Genomic DNA, 14523 nt, shown 5'->3' with positions numbered 1-14523 from the left:
GTTCATTTTTAGGCCTGAATATTATTCTTTTGTATATATGTACTGCAGCTTCTTTGTCCATCCATCTGTTGATGGACATCTAGGTTACTTCCATGTCCAAGCTATTGTAAATAGTGCTGCAATGAACAGTAGGGTACATGTGTCTTTTTCAATAATGGTTTCCTAGGAGTATGAAGCAACTTAGCAGCAGCAGCAGGAGTATATGCCCAGTAGTGGGACTGCTGCTGGGTCATATGGTAGTTTTATTTCTAGTTTTTTAAGGAATCACCCATTCTCCATAGTGGCTGAATCAATTTACCTTCCCTCCAACAGTGCAAGAGGGTTCCCTTTTCACAACATTGTCTCCAATATTTATGGCTTGTAGATTTTTTGATGATGGCCATTCTGACTGGTGTGATGTGATACCTTATTGTAGTTTTGATTTGCATTTCTCTAATAATTAGTGATGGTGAGCATCTTTTCATGTGTTTATTGGCCATTTCTATGCCTTATTTGGAGAAGTTTCTGTTTAGGTTTCCTGCCTATTTTTTGATTAGGCTGTTGTTGTTGTGGGTGTTTTTTTTTTTTCTTCTGATATTTAGCTGTATGAGCTGCTTATACACTTTGAAGATTAATCCTTGGTCACTTGTTTTGTTTCCAATTATTTTCTCCCATTCTGAGATTTGTCTTTTCATCTTGTTTATTGTTTCCTTTGCTATGCAAAAGCTTTTAAATTTAATTTAGCTCCCATTTGTTTATGTTTGCTTTTGCTTCCATTACTCTAGGAGGTGGGTCATAGAGGATCTTGCTTTGATTTATGTCATTGAGTGCTCTGCCTATGTTTTCCTCTAAGAGCTTTATAGTTTCTGGACTTACATTTAAGTCTTTAATCTATTTTGAGTCTATTTTTATGTATGGTGTTGGGAAGTGTTCTATTTTCATTCTTTTACATGTAGCTGTCCAGTTTTCCCAGCACCGCTTATTGAAGAGGCTGTCTTTTCTCCACTGTATGTTCTTGCCTCGTTTGTCAAAGATAATGTCAATGCCTTTCAAACCAAGTATGTGCTTCATTCTTAGAAATCGTCTTTCGCTGATGATAATTTCCATAATTTACCATTATAAATCAGGAATTTTTGTATTTTCTTATCTGGCTCTATCAATAAGGTCTTCTGAACATTTTCTAAATTGAAAAGGTAACTATTACCTTTAATTGGGTTTTTCCACCTCCTTCAATGATAGCCAGGTCTTTGTAAGGATACCATGAGCTTTACAATGGTGGGTGTGGATTGCTCAGCCCCATCTTTCACTGTATTCCTCTAGTCACACAAACCATTGTTTTCTTTCTGAAACCTGCCACACATCCTCACACACACACACCGTTCCATTTCCTGGGCATGCCTTTTTATCTCTCTGCAGACCAGTTTAAATATCGTTAAGACTTTCCCCCTTGCATCATCACTGTTCAGCACTCTGTCCCTGCACACAGATGGCGGTGTGCCTAACGGAGGGCACCGTCCTCGTCTGCTGCGATAGCTCATTGTTTGGATGGCTACGCTCACTCATGGCCTGGAGCTACTGGAGTTAATTATGACTGTCCCTCATTTATCTTCTTTCCCCTAGATATTCTAGCTAAGGTGGTCTCTAAGTGTTCATTATAGGCCCTGAATGAATGAAATGATAGATGAAGTAACCATAGAAAGCAAATATCTTTGATTATGAAAAACTACACTTGAATTCACAAAGTTGAAACTGGTTTCCAACTTGTACCTGACATGGTTTAAAACGAGTCTAATATATATATATATATATATATATATATATATATAAACTTCCTACTCCTAATTATCTGATGTTCTTTACACTCTCTCAAAAGGAAAGTGAAAGGAAATAAATTCTTTCCGCAGTTTCTCCACCTTGCTTCTATACTCTACAAAGGGAATTAATAAACCAACATTATTCCTAGAGCTGGTTTGATATAAATTGATGACTCTAGTATTCAAACCAAGATGGGTTGGTAGGATAAGACTCTGAGAGAATATATTTTTGGTAAAAGAAGAAATACATTAATTCTATCACCACATATAAAAAACCTAAAATTAAGAAAAAATAGAAAAGAGAAAATTATACCTCCTTGTGGAGGTAAGCATAGGCAAGAGAGGGAAAAATAAATTTGTTCTTTTATTGTCAAACCAAGTGGAAAAGATTAAACTGTACATGTAAGAAGGAAAACACTTGCTAAAACAAAGGCTATTGCACTGTTTGTTCTCACTGCAAAATTGTTTCTTTAAACTGCAGAAGGATAGTACACCATTTAGTACAGGGCCCAGGACAAAGAACTGACAATTGCTAACATGAACAGATTACTTCATCCCAATTACTTCATCCCCATCAGGTACTACACTAAGCTCTTTATCTGCTCACAATATTTTATTCTTACAATAGCCCTATGAACTGTAATTTGAGATCTGTTATTATCTTCACTACAGATGGTGACTGCAGCCATGAAATTAAAAGACGTTTACTCCTTGGAAGGAAAGTTATGACCAACCTAGATAGCATATTCAAAAGCAGAGACATTACTTTGCCAACAAAGGTCCGTCTAGTCAAGGCTATGGTTTTTCCTGTAGTCATGTATGGATGTGAGAGTTGGACTGTGAAGAAGGCTGAGCGCCGAAAAATTGATGCTTTTGAACTGTGGTGTTGGAGAAGACTCTTTAGAGTCCCTTGGACTGCAAGGAGATCCAACCAGTCCATTCTGAAGGAGATCAGCCCTGGGATTTCTTTGGAAGGAATGATGCTAAAGCTGAAACTCCAGTACTTTGGCCACCTCATGCAAAGAGTTGACTCATTGGAAAAGACTCTGATGCTGGGAGAGATTGGGGGCAAGAGGAGAAGGGGATGACAGAGGATGAGATAGTTGGATGGCATCACTGACTCGATGGACGTGAGTCTGAGTGAACTCCGGGAGTTGGTGATGGACAGGGAGGCCTGGCGTGCTGCGATTCATGGGGTCACAAAGAGTCGGACATGACTGAGCGACTGATCTGATCTGATCTGATTATCTTCATTTTTCAGATGAAGCTTAATAAGATTAGGTTGCCCAAGATGACAGAATTAGTAAGCAGTCAGACTCAGGCAGTCTGATTTCAAAGTCCTAACCACCTCCTATTTCTAGGATAGTCTGAGAATAGGAAATCTGGAATTTCATCTCAATTCTCTATTTGAGGTAGATTTTTAATATTAGACAGAATTTTGACAAATCTGTACCAAGATAAGATTTTTCAGTTTGAGAGACCTACATCAATAAAGATGTGGAAGTGAGAAAACAAGAGTTATCCCTAGGGGATAGAAGGACCCAGGGAGATAAAACCACATCATCTCAGAGGAGAATGGGACTGGTACATTTAAGCCCCAAGCCAAATTTAGCCACCAAGTGTTTTTGTAGAGCTGCTGATTGAAGAATGCTTTTTTTATATTTTTAAGTGGCCAGAAAACAATTTCAAAAAGAATATTTCATGACAGGTAAAATTATTATTACATGAAATGTATAACAATTTTAAAAGTGCTGTATCCAGAGCTCGAAAGACTTTGAGATATAAAGTGGCATAATTAAGAACTTGGTTTATAAGATTGTAAAAAAAGACATTTTCAGATGCTTTCTGTAATGATTGTTCACTGTATGATCACAAAAGGAAGCAGGACAGCAAGGCAACTGACTGAGGAGCAATAAAGCCATTTGGGGCCCCAGAACTTCTAAGATTCAAGAAAAGCAGTTTATCTACTCTAGGACTCATCATAACCTCAAGGGAGCCAGTTTTATGCACCTGTAGCATTGTTCCCCCAAGAGAGTCTGTCTGGTTGAAATGATTCATTGCTGACTAGTATGGAGCATACCTTATCCTGCATAGTATGGTGGCTAGTCCCTGCAGATCAAGCCTACCCATGGTTGTCCATGGCTGAGACCATTTGTTGGTCTAGACAATTGCAGAAGAGCAGGTTCAACTGCTCTCAACATCCAGAGACGAAGCTTCAGCATCTACACAAGAAGTTCTTGAGAGCACTCGCCTTCAAAGGGAGAAGTGAACGCAGTAGCCCCTTAGCATTTTTTTAAATATTTATTTTGTAATTAATTATTTTAATCCGAGGCTAATTACTTTACAATATTGTAGTGGTTTTCACCATACATTCACATGAATCAGCCATGGGTGTACATGTGTCCCCCATCCCAAACTCCCCTCCCACCTCCCTCCCCATCCCATCCCTCAGGGTCATCCCAGAGCACTGGCCCTGAGCGCCCTGTCTCATGCATTGTACCTGGACTGGTGATCTATTTCACATATGGTAATATACATGTTTCAATGCTATTCTCTGATTCCTCCCTCAGATAACTACTCCATGGACTTGGCACCATACACCTGTCTAGATTTCAGTGGAGCCTCTACCTCAGCACCTGTGCTCTGGCTACCCTGCTCTATGCCTCACAGCTACACCAAGTCTTATTGGCTCAAAATATCCAAAGGTAAATATAAGCATCAGCTCTGAATTCTAATCTTATATCCTAAAATCCTAGTCCATTTTTATCTATTGCCTTAACCACAGCATTCTTTTTCCTGCAGTACTCTTTGTCTTTACTGCAATTACCCTAGTTCTTTCAAAAGAAGGAAGGAAGAAATAAGGGAGAGAGAAAGGGGAGAAATAATAAAGAAAACTAAGATGCTCACCCTTGGGAGTGTATCTGTACATTAGTGATGCCAAGTCAATAGGCAGTTGGTCATTTATCCTCCTTTGTGGTCTTTATTTGTGTCTTACTTTGAATAAAATAGCAAACACTTACCTTTATAACTAGCTCAACAAGTCCTAGTAGTTTCCAAATCTGAGTTCTTAAAAGATTTTTGTTTAAACTATTTTAAACAAACAGGAAAAAATCAGTTTTGCAGTAAACCTGACAGTTGGAGAAAAATGTAAAGTAAACCTTTTTATATAAACCTATAAGCCAGGAGAGAAACTGGCTTTTAATCCTCAACCTATTGTCACTAGCTACAAGGTCTTGATGAAGCCCAAACACTTCAGAGCCTCATATTGGTCGGATATGAAAATGAATAATAAAACTTCTGTCACAAACATCACAACTGGCACTGGTGATCAAATAGAAGATCACCAGAGAAGATAACACTTTCCAACTTTCAGAAATTGTCAAATACAGACTACATGTGAATAAAGGATTTGAATGTTCATACACAGAATAAACATTGCAGGCCTACAGAGGAATGAGCCATCACTCCAGGGCAGATTGATAAGGGGCTGGTTTTAGATGACTTGTTATTTCATTGGAATTTCTTGGAATTCACTAGAATCTTGAAGGAAGGGAGTATATTCTAAGCTGAAACGACTTGTGCAGGCAAAGCATGGAAGTCAAGAAGTTTAGTGTGTTTAAGGAGCATGTTTGAGTAGTATGGCGAGAGCAAGAGTAAGTCTGTTAGCCGAGTCAAGTTGAAGGAGATGAACGTGGAAAAAGTGATCTTAAATCCACCATTCAGTTCTGTTCAGTTCAGTTGCTCAGTCGTGTCTGATTCTTTGTGACCCCATGGACTGCAGCACGCCAGGCTTCCCTGTCCATCACCAGTACCTGGAGCTTGCACATGTCCATCAAGTCGATGATGCCATCCAACCATCTTATCCTCTGTCATCCTTTTCTCCTCCTGCCTTCAATCTTTTCCAGCATCAGAGTCTTTTCCAAGGAGTCAGTTCTTCGCATTAGGTGGCCAAAGTATTGGAGTTTCAGCTTTAGCATCAGTCCTTCTAATGAATGTTCAGGATTGATTTCCTTTAGGATTGACTGGTTTGATCTTGCAGTCCCTCAAATGCCAGGGTTACAATTTCGGAGATTATTTAAGAGTCACAGAGCAGTATTTTCAGACCAATGGTTTGGCAATAGGAGGCAGAATAGATCAGAGGGAGACTAGGGAGCAGATAGAATCTGTTAGAAATTGTTGTCCACATCCATCTAGGGGTGAGATAAAGAACTAAACTAAAGTTATCACTGTGTTGGCTAACATAAAGGATTTGGTAACAGATGAGGATGTAAAGAGATAATGAAGCACCACTTTTAGAGATGCTGCCATTGGAAACAGTGAAGTCATTCAGTATAAGCCATCCCAGAAGGAATTAACTCCGTTTAAGCCTCAGTTTTTGGAGGTGATGATATCTGTGACTTGAAAGAGCTTGAATATATTACATGGGAAAGCATCACAATATTGTAAAGTAATTATCCTCCAATTAAAATAAATATATTATTTTAAAAAATGAAAAGACTTTGAGAAAGGAATGGACATGAATGGGGCTTGGAGCCACAGAGAAAGACAGGAGACAACCATTTCTCTGGATTTTTCTTTTTTTTTTAATTTTATTTTATTTTTTAACTTTACAATATTGTATTGGTTTTGCCATATATCAACGTGAATCCGCCACAGGCATACACATGTTCCCCATCCTGAACCCTCCACCCTCCTCCCTCCCCGTACCATCCCTCTGGGTCGTCCCAGTGCACCAGCCCCAAGCATCCAGTATCGTGCATCAAACCTGGACTGGCGACTCGTTTCATGTATGATATTATACATGTTTCAATGCCATTCTCCCTATTAGCAAGGTTCTTCAAAATAGGCATAAGGAGGCTTAGAACAATCCAGTCAGAAGGGAGACAGCTCCTCAGGGATCTTGAATAGTGGAGAAAAAGATGCAAGCCTCTTATATGAAGACTCCTGATGGTCTAAACCCAACCCTCTCCAGAGGTCCTACACACAGAAGGAAACCACAGTTCAAGCCAAATATTTCTGAACTAGGAGAATGAGAAGCCAAACAGCAAGGAGTACTGATTTCTATTTAAATATAGTATTTTTATTACTTTTCTGGAAATTTGATACCAATCCCTTTTTAAACTAGAAAAAGCAGCATAATTTTTTTCTTTCCAAATGATTGACACTCAAAAGGTAATACCCTTTAAATTCCTCCAATTAAAGCAAATTTAATTTTAAGTTTAATTAAAGGAAACTTTAATTAGAAAGAAGATTAAATTTTAATTAAATTTCTCTAAAATCTTCATACCGGCCTTTACAGCTAATATTTCTGTCAGAAACCAAATCCCTTCTTAATATTCTTAAATTCTATTCTAGCATTTTTCTTCATATTAAAACAGCATCTCACCAGCTGTACCTGCCACTGTGAAAATTATTCTCATCTTAAAATACTGGAAATGCAACTGAGGAACCAAAGTCTCCCTGGGCAGAGAAGAAAAAACAACAGATTCTATTATTGATGAGAATTTTATTTTCAGTCTCTTCGCAGTCCTTTCTGAGGCAATTAGGTATGGTGGGCCTGTTGTGAGCCAGTTGGGCTGTATCCACACCACTGACAACCACTTATGGAACTCCTACAGTGTGTGTTGCCCCGCGCAAAGTTCCCTGTCTAGCAGGGAAATGTTAAAATACTAGCTCAGTCAGAGACCCATTCGACAGAGCATAGACCAGTTTGGCCTCCTGGATTCTTGGCTGTTCCTCCCCTCCCAGAGTCAGGAAGAGAAACACCATCTCCTGATGCCTGACTCATCCAGGTCTTTCCACTGCTTCTCCCTGCCTGATACCGACAGAGCTCCCTAGCCAAGGACTCAGATTTGGCACCTAAATTGCTGCCTGACAGTTACATTATCTGTAAGAATAAACTAAACACTATCTCTCACATTCCTCATCTGTAAAATGGGGTAATAAAATCTGTCATGCTTACCTCTTAAGAAGTCAGAAATACCAAATGAAATAGTGTAGATAAAAAGATTCTGAAAATTGCCAAGTGCTACATATTCCTGTGTATAACCACCTCCTACTGCCACATTGCATAGCTTATCCCATTCCTCCCAGGACCCATGTCCTGTTCCATCAACCTATATAACCAAGCCCAGCTTTTATGTCACCTCCTCCTTAAAAAGAACACTGAACAAAAACCCGACAGGGAACATTCTTTTTACACATGAACCCTGGCCCACTGCTTTATATTTACTGATATACAGCAGAGTCCTGTCTCTGCCTCCAGACACATGAAAGGACCTTCAAGTTTCCCAACATAAGAGTGAAGTTAAAATAAAATGAGAATAAAGAACTTCATTAAGAAAAGTTACCTTTAGTTTTCCTGACAGTCAAAACTCTCCTTGGCAGGTTACTAGATTGAGTTTACAACCACTGTAAAAAAAGGCTGCGCTGAGCTCAGTACCTGCTACTCCATGTGTCAGCCAAACACCGCATTTTCTTGAGGAGCTAGTATGTGCACTCTAATTTTATCCACCTTTGATTGTCCACTAACAACTCAACTTGCCCTCACCCTAGGGCATATTTTGGCCCTAGACCTGGAATGCCTCTCCCAAATTTTCTACTACTTGTCTTCAAAGCTTTCAACAAATCCAAGCTCCTCCAAGAATCCTGTCTTACTCCTCCTACTTCTTCTGAATTCCTGTGTCCCTACTACTTGGGTGACACCCAATGAAGGCTTAGGTGCCGGGCCTATTTCCTTGCTGTACCCTGGGTGTCGGTCTCATCCTGCAACTTCTCCAATGAAAGATCTACATTTTGTGCTCTTTCTGTAACTCTTGCACTGCCCAGATCACTGCTGCCTACATAGGAGATAACTAGAAACACTTACTCATTAACTTTTTCAAATGGAGTAGAAGCATACACTAATTTGTGAAGTGCAGAGTACATGAGAGATGCCATAATTCTCACAAAGCAGCAAAGACATTTAATACACAAGCAAACAAAAGAGACAATGGTCAGAAATAGAAATTTAAAGATGGAGGAAAGACGCTTAAATCCGTGGTAAAGAGGATTGGACTCGGGGTAAAGATGATGGTAGGGAGGATAACTTCTCCCAGGAGTGTGTGTAGAGTGTGTGGGAGGTTGATAAGCCCCCAAAGTGGGAGGAAGCAGTCGTGGACAGAGGCCTCAGAGAAGACTTTTTCCAAGACCAGCTCTGGGCCCTTGGTGATCCATTATTCAACTGTAAAATGGGTGCACTGTAATTCTCCTGTTCCTGCTTCAGGGCTTTTGTGAGACCTAATTTTTTATTGTTTGTCAAGGCTTTGAACTCTCTGGATGACAGACACCACAAGCAGTTCAAAGGCTGACTCTAGACCATTATTAGCTCCAGTTAGACTCACAGTGAGAGGAAAGACATGACCATTTTCAGCACACCTGTCAGCTCGGCCTTTTTTATCATTTGTAGGGATTTTGTGGCTAAATTAGAATTGCTCTTCATTACTTTTTCACCGGCAATTAAAAAAAGATCAAAATGGGACTTGTAACAGGGAGGCTGAATGGTAATTTTTGCTCTCTATAGAAAGGCACAACATACATCTCAGGAATCCCTTTCTCTTTACCCCTACAGTCTGCAAGAATTTTAGAGGATATATGACTCTCCTCTTTGTCTGCCTCAGAAAAACTAAGAGAAGGGGACTTAAAGAAGTTGGAGATGAAGTTAAAACTCACCAGTTTTAAATGTTTATTCTTTTCCTTCTTTACACTAGTTGCCAAACTTCCAAACTGCCCAATAATGGAGCACTTTTTAAAAAACTGAACCTCTAAATAGAACCACAGTTGTCATTATCAAAAAGCTGTTGACAATGAATCCTGAAATTCTTTCGGTCTCTTTTTCTCTCTGCCTCCCCTCCATTCTCCCAGCTCCTATGAATGGTTTAAGTTCTGTAAGTGAGCTTCTCAAGGATCCAATAGGACTGGAGTTCGATAATTTCCTTTTTCTGTTCTAGATGAAGGATACTTTGGCATCCCATTTCCATCAAGGGCTCTTGCCTACCGGTCATGCCCACCTCATACTGAGATCCCCATTTGCCTCCGGCTTTCATTCTTCCTTGTCTTCTCCTTGACCTTCCTGCTTCCAGGAATATCTTCACTGAGAACCTGCTTGCTCCCATACATTTGTCTAGCTTTATTGAGGTATACTTGACAAATGAAAATGTATTTTCACAATCAAAATATTTAACCTGATGTTTTGATGTATGTATACATTGTTAAATGAGTATCACAATTAAACTAATTAACACATCTATCATCTCACATACTTTTTTTGTGTGGTAAGAATACATTTGTCCTAGCAAATTTCAAGTAAACAAGATAGTATTATTAACTATAGTCACCATGCAGTACTTTAATCTCCAGAACTTATTTGTCCCACATAACTGAAACTTGGTATCTTTTGACCTACATTGACTCCACCACTCAGCCCCTAGCAGCTACTATCCTACTTCCTATTTTTATGAATCTGACTTTTAGAATCCACATATAAGTAAGAAGATATCGTGTTTGTCTTTCTGTGTTTGGCTTATTTTACTGAGCATAATTCTTTCCAGATTCATCTTTGTCACAAAGGAATTTATTGTATGTGTATTATACACCACATATAATATACATGTATATATTTAATGTATACATCTATATTACAAATGTAGATATTTCACATCTTCTTTGTCCATTTGGGAATGACAGAGGATGAGATGGTTGGATGGCATCACCGACACAATGGACATGGGTTTGGGTGGGCTCCAGGAATAGGTAATGGACAGGGAGGCCTGGCATGCTGTGGTTCATGGGGTTGCAAACAGTCGGACATGACTGAGCGACTGAACTGAACTGAACTTGTCCATTCATCCATCCATGGACACTTAGATTGTTTCCACATCTTGGCTATTGTAAATAATGCTGCAGTGAACGTGGGGGTGCAGATGTCTCTCCAGGGTCCAGATTTCATTTCCTCTGGATAAATACCTAGAAGCATGATTGTGGGATTGCCGGGTCATAGGGTAGCTTTATTTTTAATTTCTTGAATACCTTGTTTATTGTTTTCTCCCACCTTTGAGAATTAGGGCTTGCAACAGGCATTGACCTAACTTTTTCCTGAGCTCTTCTCCTTTCTCTCTTATCTGCAGAAGTTAATTTACCAAAATAAATATTGATGTTGGAGTTTCATGTGGAAATTAGGAAAGAGCAACCATGTCACTGCTCTACACACTCTATATTCTTCTCCACCTTAGATTAATCTTCACAAGATTAATCCTAAGAATCTAAATTTTTAAATAATGCTTAAAGATGACAAGCTGGACCCAGAATGGGGAGTTGAGATAGAGTTGTCTGGAAAAAAAAAAAAAAAATGAAGTAGAATGTTTTCTGTTCTGTTTCACCTGCAAAGTTGGGAGTTGACAAGGTTCTATGTAGCATTATCCCCCACAACAGTAGATACTGTCTAAACAACAAAAAAGGATAAGGTAGCCCACCCGCATGGACAACAAGAATGATGTCCCACATTTTTCCTGATTCAGGAGAGTCAGTGGACCCCAAACTATGATGTGGGGACACATAGAAACTTTCCTGGTCCTCTATCAAGGTCTTGTATCCATATTCAGGGTATTTGCAAGTATCTTGTAAATAACTTTTCATCCCACAGCAAAAGAAGTGTGCACCACATGATTATTCAGTCTAAAATATCTTGAATGTGCATTTAGTAAACACACATTCCCTGTTTCCATGAATTGTTTATCCAAGAACCCAAAGTTTCCTTTTTAATAACTGTCATTGGGTTCCTGTTATTGTTGCTGCTGCTGTTACTGGGGGACATGTTGTGTAATATAAACAGCAAAAGTATGCATTTCAATAGTAATTCCTTCAGTTCAGTTCAGTTCAGTCGCTCAGTCGTGTCCGACTCTTTGCAACCTCATGAATCACAGCACGCCAGGCCTCTCTGTCCATCACCATCTCCCAGAGTTCACTCAAACTCACATCCATTGAGTCGATGATGCCATCCAGCCATCTCATCCTTTGTCGTCCCTTTTTCCTCCTGCCCCCAATTCCTCCCAGCATCAGAATCTTTTCCAATGAGTCAACTCTTCGCATGAGGTGGTCAAAGTACTGGAGTTTCAGCTTTAGCATCATTCCTTCCAAAGAAACCCCAAGGCTGATCTCCTTCAGAATGGACTGGTTGGATCTCCTTGCAGTCCAAGGGACTCTCAAGAGTCTTCTCCAACACCACAGTTCAAAAGCATCAATTCTTCAGTGCTCAGCTTTCTTCACAGTCCAACTCTCATATCCATATATGACCACTGGAAAAACCATAGCCTTGACTAAACAGTAGAGAAGGCAATGGCACCCCACTCCAGTACTCTTGCCTGGAAAATCTCATGGACAGAGGAGCCTGATGGGCTGCAGTCCATGGGGTCGCTAAGAGTTGGACACGACTGAGCGGCTTCACTTTCACTTTTCACTTTCATGCATTGGAGAAGGAAATGGCAACCCACTCCAGTGTTCTTGCCTGGAGAATCCCAGGGACAGGGGAGCCTGGTGGGCTGCCGTCTATGGGGTCACACAGAATCAGACATGACTGAAGTAACTTAGCATAGCATAGCATAGCATGACTAAACGGACCTTTGTTGGCAAAGTAATGTCTCTGCTTTTCAATATGCTATCTAGGTTGGTCATAACTCCCTCCAAGGAGTAAGCGTCTTTTAATTTCATGGTTGCAGTCACCATCTGCAGTGATTTTGGAGCCCAAAAAGATAAAGTCTGCCACTGTTTCCACAGTTTCCCCATCTATTTCCCATGAAGTGATGGGACCAGATGCCATGATCTTCATTTTCTGAATGTTGAGCTTTACACCACTTCAACAACAACCCAAAAACCTTAAGGCTCCAAAACTAGAGCAATAGGATGGAACTTTCAGAAGTCTCCCCAGTGTTCTGTCTTTACTCCCTCTCACAGTCCTGTTACCAAGAGTATCTCTGCAAAAATGTTCCACTTTAAACACCCAGCCACTCTCTGCTCCCATTTTCACACCCCATATACCCACAAACATGATATATCTCAGTCATTTCATTTCCATACTGTTTATGATTTTCATGTGTTCTCAGGTTTCTTTGGTTCCCTTATAAAATCCCATATTCATTTTTGGCTTATCATCCATTAAAAAACATTTGAATTAAAATTTTTTTAAAAAATCACTCAGCCACTGTCTCGACCATTGGAGTAGGGCACTGGAGACCTATATTCTGATCCCAGTTTTTCAAATAATTGGTTGTGTGACCCAGAACTAATCATTTAATCTCTGTCTAATTTCTTCATCAATAAGATAAGAAATATAACTTTCTTACCTGTTTTACAAAGCTGTTGTGGGAAATATTTGAGGACTGAATATACATCTGACATCTCTGGCTCTGATTCTCCTCTGAGAGCTGTCTCTGATGACTGCACTTCATCTACCTATAATCCATGCTTTCATTCACTAGGCACACATTTATTGTCCCAACTTATCTGTCAGGCTATAAGATCTCACACACCCGGGGAAGGCAGACTCTTGACAAAACCGCACCTTGTCTGAGACGTACTCAGGTGCTGGGAGGCATGGTACACCCTCTGTAAAATCATGGACAGACTTGGGGCAGTTCATCAAGGTATGTATGGAGTGGGCGTGTGTCTTATTTTGCTTTTCTATCTCGTCACCCTTTATTCATTCCTCTTCCGTAATAGAATCTTCTTTTGCAAAATATACACTTTCCCAGTGGGCCAAGGAGCAGACTGTGCTAATTGGGTGCTCCTTCCCTAACACATGCAACTTTTTCACAGTGACAGAGACTTTAAGAGTAGGAATTTCCTGATGATGGCTGTGGTCACTGGCCTAGCTCTCCCTGCTATGAGCTGTTCCAGTCATTAGTATTCCTGCTCCTTGGAGTTGTCTCACTTCCCATCAGATTCTGAGTTCTCAACTTTCTCTGTGAGTTAGCAATAGATTTCCACCAAATTTACTTGTTCTTTAGTTAGTCAGAGTTGCTGTAACAACAAAGCCACAACAACAGCAAAAACCTGAATAATGACAATAAGCTGTACATCATGTGCATGTGCCTCTGTGAAAGTGAAACACACAGGCCTACCTCAGTGCTCAGTACATATTCATTCATTCAACCAACACATATCCATTGAAAAACTATGAGTCAGGCCCTGGGCCCTCATGAAGCTCATGGTTGGACAAGGTGGATGGACAGTGAGCAAGTAATTGAAAGTACAGTGAGTATTGAAGAAGGGCAGAGCTTTATTGAACAGTATGGAAGGCAATCTGGAACTAAGGGAGGACTTCCCATGTAGAAGTCATGTTTTACCTTAGTTGTAGGGGATGAAGAGGAATCTTCTAGGTAGAGGCTGGGGGATGAAGTTCTAGAGGGAGGAAACAATCTGTCCCCTGAGTAAAAAACCATGAACAGAGCCCACTGCCTCTCTATTTCATGAATCACTGGGGTACAGCATAAAGGGATATGAATTATAAGTAGACAGGAAGCCATGTGTTAGCCCTGGTCCCACAGATGGCACACTCTGTGAGCTTGAAAAGGCACCTGCTTTTTTATGTGCATTACCTAATCTGTAATATTAGGGTGGAGGGACACCTAATACAGAAGGTCTCTAATATGTTATGATGTATGCACACTTCTCATGTCTAGTAACAGGTGGATAAAAG

Source organism: Bos indicus x Bos taurus, chromosome 24, assembly GCF_003369695.1.
Source record: "Bos indicus x Bos taurus breed Angus x Brahman F1 hybrid chromosome 24, Bos_hybrid_MaternalHap_v2.0, whole genome shotgun sequence".
Taxonomy (NCBI): domain Eukaryota; kingdom Metazoa; phylum Chordata; class Mammalia; order Artiodactyla; family Bovidae; genus Bos; species Bos indicus x Bos taurus.
Note: the sequence above shows the minus strand (reverse complement) of the source record.